Here is a 7,003-nt window from a genome sequence, read left to right as displayed (position 1 = left end):
TTCTCAGTCATTCATCCCTTTCTCTGGTAAACTCTGGAACTCCCTGCCTGCTTCTGTATTTCCACCTTCCTATGACTTGAATTCCTTCAAGAGGGAGGTTTCAAGGCACTCACTCATCAATTTTTGACCACTGCTTTGACCCTTTTATGTGACTGGCATTTCAGTGGGCATTTTTTTTATTAGATTTTTGTTGCCCTTGGCCAGTGTCCTTCCTGCATTAAAAAAAAAAAAAAGTAATTCCAAGGAAAATCAGCAAAATACCTCCTCAGGTCCCCCCAACTAGCAGAGGCAAAATGCCAGAGGCATCTTTGCTTAGGGGGATCCTGAGGAGGGATTGGAGCGATAGGACAAGATGCAGATATGAGATTGTGATCGGAGGAGCCCAATGGAGAAGAGAGGGTGACAGCATAAGCAGAAGGATTAGAGGTCAGGAAAAGTCAAGAATGTTGGGCATATCTCCAAGACGGTCAGGAATACGAGTAGGGTGTTGCACCAATTGCTCTAGATCGTGGAGGATAGCAAAGTTGAAGGCTAGTTTACCAGGATGGTCAGTGAAGGGAGAGGAAAGCCAAAGCTGGTGGTGAACATTGAAGTCTCCAAGAATGGAGATCTCTGCAAAAGGGAAGAGAGTCAGAATGTGCTCCACTTTGGAAGTTAAGTAGTCAAAGTATTTCTTATAGTCAGAGGAGTTAGGTGAGAGGTATACAACACAGATAAATTTAGTTTGAGAGTGACTCTGTAATCGTAGCCAGATGGTGGAAAACTCGGAAGATTCAAGAGCGTGGGCACGAGAGCTGGTTAAGTTGTTGCGCACATAAACGCAACATCCAGCTTTGGATTGAAAATGAGGATAGAGAAAGTAGGAGGGAACAGAAAAGGGGCTACTGTCAGTTGCCTCAGACACCTGAGTTTCAGTGAGGAAAAGAAGATGAGGTTTAGAAGAGGAGAGGTGGTGTTCTACGGATTGAAAATTAGATTTTAGACCGCGAATGTTGCAGAAGTTAATGGAGAAAAAGTTGAGGGGGTGTCAAAACACTTACGGTCGTTGTCAGAAGGGCAGTCCGACCTGGGGACATTTGTGGTCCTCTCCCCTGATGGGGACTCCGAGGGTGGTGTAAGAGTCACAATAATTTTGAATTCTTGAGTGAAGGGTTGGTTGTGTTATTAGGTGCTTGTAGTTTTGTGTGGAAGAGAGTTGTCTTTCGAGGGCAGGCTGTGACCGCCCCCTTGTGTTGTGTGACACAAAGGGAAACGTTCAGTAAGGTCACAGCTTGGTTTAATGATAAGTTCACAGCACCCCCTGAACAGTGCTTTAGACCTCACTGGGAGTAGTTATCATTTCGGCAGGTGTCTACTGCCTCTTCCTGCAATGCTGCTCATGCTTTACCTTCACTAGCCCATGTAAGAGGTTTGATTTCCTGCAGATTCGCTAAAAATTGTGGCACCAGCTCAAGTTCTGATCGGCAAGCTGCAATAAATTTAAGATGAGTATATGACTTTAATTAACATATTTAATTAGCATATTAATGGACTGCAATAAAAACATACTCTTGAAAAATACAGCACATAATTAATTTAAAGGTATGTACAGTGTTCACATGTATATACTGGAAAACAAAATTTAATGCATGCCAGCATGAAACAAATGACATAGTTATTCACCATTGAGGGACATCATCTGTATGATGGATGACTTGGAAAAGCCGGTCCTCATCCACATTCAGTTATGAGGGTGAGTCTCCCATAGCAGCGCCGTGCAGACCCAACAACACCATTAGGTGAGGATCTGATGACCATCACCACTGTTGGTGGGTGGCTGTGGCTGAGGGCCAGACACTCCTAAAAAAGAAAGAAGAAAAAAAAAAAAGGAAAGTTTTTGCATTACTACAGGGAGGGAATAATTTATTTTGTGATGGCTGTTTTTTATTGAGATGTATTTTTGATGAACAGTCAATTTATTCATGTTTATTAAATAGTTTTACTAGTTTCTTATTCAAGTGTGCAGATATCTAAACTCAGGAAGCTAAGTGGTGGTTCTGTTTCCCTGCAACAAACGTTCCCCACCTGCATGAATATGAAAATTGCAATTTATATAAATAATCAACCAGTCAGAAGCTCCTATATTAACCTAAACCCACCTGCTGTGATACTTGGATGTATCATGGCTTATCTTGAGATTACTAAGCACTGCAGTGGTCACTGTCTCAGACCTGACTGCCACAAGTATTGTACATACTCCTATTTGTAATCCAGTGCTTAGCATGTTCTTGGTTATGATTATCAACTAGCCTTGTGGCCCTCCCTTATCCCCAATCATTAATCATGCACTCACATTATGACACTAGGAATTATTCTGGATATATTCCTAATGTTGTTGTAATCATAACTTTTTAAATTGTGGTGTGCAGTTATTTTACTATGTTAACTACATTAAATACTGGTAAACTTAACAACAGCACCCCCGTCAAATTACCATATGTACGCAAGAGCAAAGTTTTGTTATATAACTGGATGGGTTTTAAGCACTACCAGCACCAACCTAACCTAACCAACCTAGCTAACTTAACTTAGCCTAATCCTTTCTCAACAATGTAAAACAAACTTTTAAGAAATAAACTTGTTCCAGCGGTTTGGTCAAAACTACATGCAAGTCACAAATGTATCTCTCAAAGGGTGAGCAGAAAGAAACAATTACTAATTTACTCAAAGAAATGTCTAAAACATTAACTAAATTTCATATGCAATTTGGTCAAGATGAAACAGTAAGCAAATATGTTACTGTGTGCCTGGAACCATGAGCCATAAATTCACTCACCTGCCGCATCCTCCCAAGCTTTCTTCTTTTATGCCGTTATTTTTGCTGTCCACCGCACCACAATTTTACACCTCCACTAAGGCTAAGGTCTCGGTGTCGGTGAATCATTGTCTTGTTTACTTAGGGGGCTCACTAGCCATGATGATAACACTGTGAGGACAGTTGACAGTGGTGGGTGGTGGTTGTGGGTTCATGACGCTGTATCAAAGTTTGTAAACAATGTCACATGACTTCCTCAGGGATAACACAAAGCCTTCTAGTGAATGGCTGCCTTGCGTGCGACGTCGAGTTAATGACGTATCACCACCGGCAGTAAATGAACACTATTAGACGTGTTAGCAACCTCCACCTTCCAACCGCTGCACTTCTTTGTGGATGCCATTTCTCGGAAGTCGTTAAGTGGTCATTATGAGAGCGGGAGGTCGCAGGGGAGGTCGTTACTAACGTGTGCGACAGTGACCCGCTTCGTGGAGATGGGCGGGTAGGTTCACCTCAGGTCCACCCAGCACTCAGGCCCCGCACATGCATAACAGAGCGCATAACAGATTCGATGCCCCATTTGCGCTCTGCCGTAACTAAGTAAAAAACATCTCGCTGCTCTGATGGTAAATTCTGTATTTGATATATTCGGCTCATGGTTTCTTGGAACGGTTAAACTGCTCAGTTACATTATTTCTGTGTGCAATACTATTATTCTTACATTTTTTTTGTGATCTTCGTTGCCTCGACAAAGTCTTCTTTTAGTTTCTAATGGACCACACTCGATAAGGGACGAATTTGCTAGTAAACGTCGTTCATTTGACTGGTTGGTGTGGAAAGTACCATAATTGATGGCTCATAACACGGACCTTTTCTCCAAAAAGTGTCAGGAAATGAGCCTGCGTCCTATGAGGCCAAGGTTCAGCATTGAGGCAGTGGTTGGTGGTAGGTCTATGGCAACAGAGGCTGTAGAATCAAACCCCACACATTTTCGCACATGTAACCGAAGTGATGATTGGTACTACACCACAAAACAACTCTTTCAAGGTAACAATATATAATAGGTCATACTTACCGGTAATTAACATAGAATGACGCCAGTCAGGAAGGATTTGCCTAAGTGACCATGCACCACTCATTGCATGTACCAAAGCAAACACGCGGTCGGTTCAGTGACACGGGCAAGCTTCACTGCGTGTTTTACAGTGTGATGCCGTTACTCCTTGAGGTAAGACACACTTTCATACTATTAAAATTGCACCTATCTTTTAACATTCTTATAAACAAACTTTATTACCCCTGTAGTCTCTCACAGTCACTGCAGACGCCATATGCCAGGTACATGTTTACATCTCACAACAGGATTGGTACGCAGGCTACTAGCAAATATTTAAGTTTTTAAATATTGGGATTTAATAATGATCTAAATGCATGTGAATCTTTAAATGTCAGGTGAAATCCTTCACTTCATATTCACAGCTTAAATTCGCTCATCTTTTTTTTTTTTTTTTCGTTTCAATGTCTGCCAAAACTGGGTGCGTCTTATGAGCTATCAAATACGGTATGTATATAGTAGGAGCGCATCCCTTAAAATGAGGAAGGAGAATAATAATAATAATAATAATAATAATAATAATAATAATAATAATAATAATGATAATAAGATGCTTGGTGGAAGTATTTAATGAAGTAGGAGAAGAAGGTGTTTGGTAGAAATACTTATTGAAGTAAAAGATGGTCTAGAAAGAATGTGGTGTGTACGGAAAGGGAAGGGGTGACCGCAGCTTTGGGACTGGGCAGTGCATGGAAGAGGTAAGATGATGAGTATAATTCTTTACTGTTTATTAGGCTTTCAGGCTTGATTCCCCCCAAGGAAAGACGTTCTACAAAGCCTCCATGATTATATATACTTGGCATATTGTAATAATAATAATAATAATAATAACAATAATAATAATAATAATAATAATAATAATAATAATAATAATAATAATAATAATATTGCACACTAAAATAATGTATCTGAGAAGTCAAAACATTCCAAGGAACCATGAGCCGAATATAACATCTACCGAATTCATCATCAGAGCAGCGAGGAGATGGCCACTCCATGACGGCAGAGCACAAGTGTGGCATCGAATCGTACGTCTGGGACATTGTTCACGTATGTGCAGGCCTCGAGTGTTGGATGGACCTAGAGTAAACCTACACTGGCCATTGTATCTTTTGCCACGCCACACTTTAATTTCATACCACGGCAAAAGTAACACCTCAAAATGCATGTGCATGGAACATTTTCAACCTAAATCAACCTGTACTTTTTACCTGTAGCAATATCCACAGAACATCGTGTTACACCCTGTATAACGACTTTCGCCATCCATAAAGTCGGTTGGTGTGGGCAGTAGTGGGGCTGGTGGAGCTGAGGAGTGCAGCTTGTTCTGTTGGCAATCTTGTCACGGAACAGAGCCGTTTGTAAATCTTTTAAGTACACAAACTCTAGCGACCTGGTGTTTGTACATCCCTGTTAATTCTTACAGAACTAAACATAACCAGAGAGAGAAGACTAATATATGGTGAGCACAGCAGTGACAACCTCGTTTGAGTCAATCTCATCGATCTCACCATAACAAATTGGATGCAGTGGAGGGATTGTTCATGCACTTGTCACTCATTTTTTTTTTTTTCTGTCCTTACACCACACCTCGTGTCTTTACTGATAATGGCACAATTTCGGAATAATTTACTAACAGAGATTCTGGGCGTCTGCTTGAACAAGCCCACCACTTAGCTCCCTTCCTACATACCTTGCTGTAAATGTTGTCTGAGATGCAACTTGAACATACATGCATGTTGGAGGGCGGAGGTAGTGGCTTGTTTGAGGGAACGCCGAAAAATGATGGGCCTTGATTTCGGCTTCCAAGGGGATGGGGGAGAAATTAGTAGGCGTGGCTGTACGTACATATATTTTGGTACAGCGTATAGTGTAATTACAAGTCTAAACAAGTTTCCCCAATCCTAGTTATTAGATAATTAAATTAATTGCAGGATTATTCAATATTGTTTTCTTACAGGCTTTGTCTGTACTCGTAGCGCTGGTTGGTTCATTTCCTGGAGATCTGGACTGGCAGCCCCGTCCGGAGTGGCAGAGTGGCACTGGCACCATCTTTTTAAGTGGTCCTGTAGAGGCTGGTGCTCCTTGCTGCACTTTTAACTCATAAGCACAGTTCATGGCGGTGTGTGATCTTCAGCCATTCAACGGTTGAAGAAAAATGTGCTGCTTCTCTTATTCCTGCCCTCACTCCATCATACATGTTCTTTTAAAAATGTTACCTACCTTTCGTAGAAAAAGTACGAGTACAGAAACACAGTAATATAAATGATAGAAGGAATTTCGTCAGGACCATAAGCCTAACGAGAATCAAGGCCAGAGAGAGCACAGAAGACATTTTTAGGAAGAGTTTCAATAGCAGGAATGATAAAGTGAAGGAGGAGCAAGTCTAGAATAATCCAGTGTGGAGTTGCCAACAAATTCTGAGAGGAAAATCACCTTGGAAATGGAGATGGCAGTGGATGCATCTGTATGAAAAAGAGACGAGAAAGAAGTCACAAGATGAACTGGCAAGATTTTCACATTTCTTATCGATGGAAGATTTTCGAAAAAAAAAAAAAAATGTAAGATAAAATCAGTATGATTTTCAGGAGATGGACGGTTAAGGTATCACTTGTAAGCCACTATCTCTTACCCTCGACAGTACAAGAGCAGGCTGAGGTGAACCAAAATAATTAGCAACGGGATTAAAGAAAGTGTGTAGAAGGTATGCCTCCGTGCCTTGAGACAATTACTTTCGTTTTGGACTCTGCACAAAAAGATGGATCTCTGACACGAAAACAATAAGTAATCCAAGGAAAATCAGAATAGTACTGCCTCAGGTCTTCTCAGTTAGGAGACGTGTGGTGCCATAAGTACCTCTGTTAAGTCCAGGATATGGAAATATGGGTTTGATCTGACAAAGACCAACGGAAAAAAGAGTTTGACATAAACCAAAGGGTTAAGGATATCGGGTGCAAGGTTGCAGACTTTTTTCCCCCAGGTTGGTCAGTGAATAAAATTATAGCCAAGGCTGGTGGAAACAATGACTTCTCCCAAGTATGAAGCTTTACCTAAGTATAAAATGTTTGAATGTCGACAATTGTGAGAGGATCTTT

The sequence above is a fragment of the Scylla paramamosain genome, chromosome 45 (assembly GCF_035594125.1).
Source record: "Scylla paramamosain isolate STU-SP2022 chromosome 45, ASM3559412v1, whole genome shotgun sequence".
Lineage (NCBI taxonomy): Eukaryota > Metazoa > Arthropoda > Malacostraca > Decapoda > Portunidae > Scylla > Scylla paramamosain.
This window is presented reverse-complemented; position numbering follows the sequence as displayed.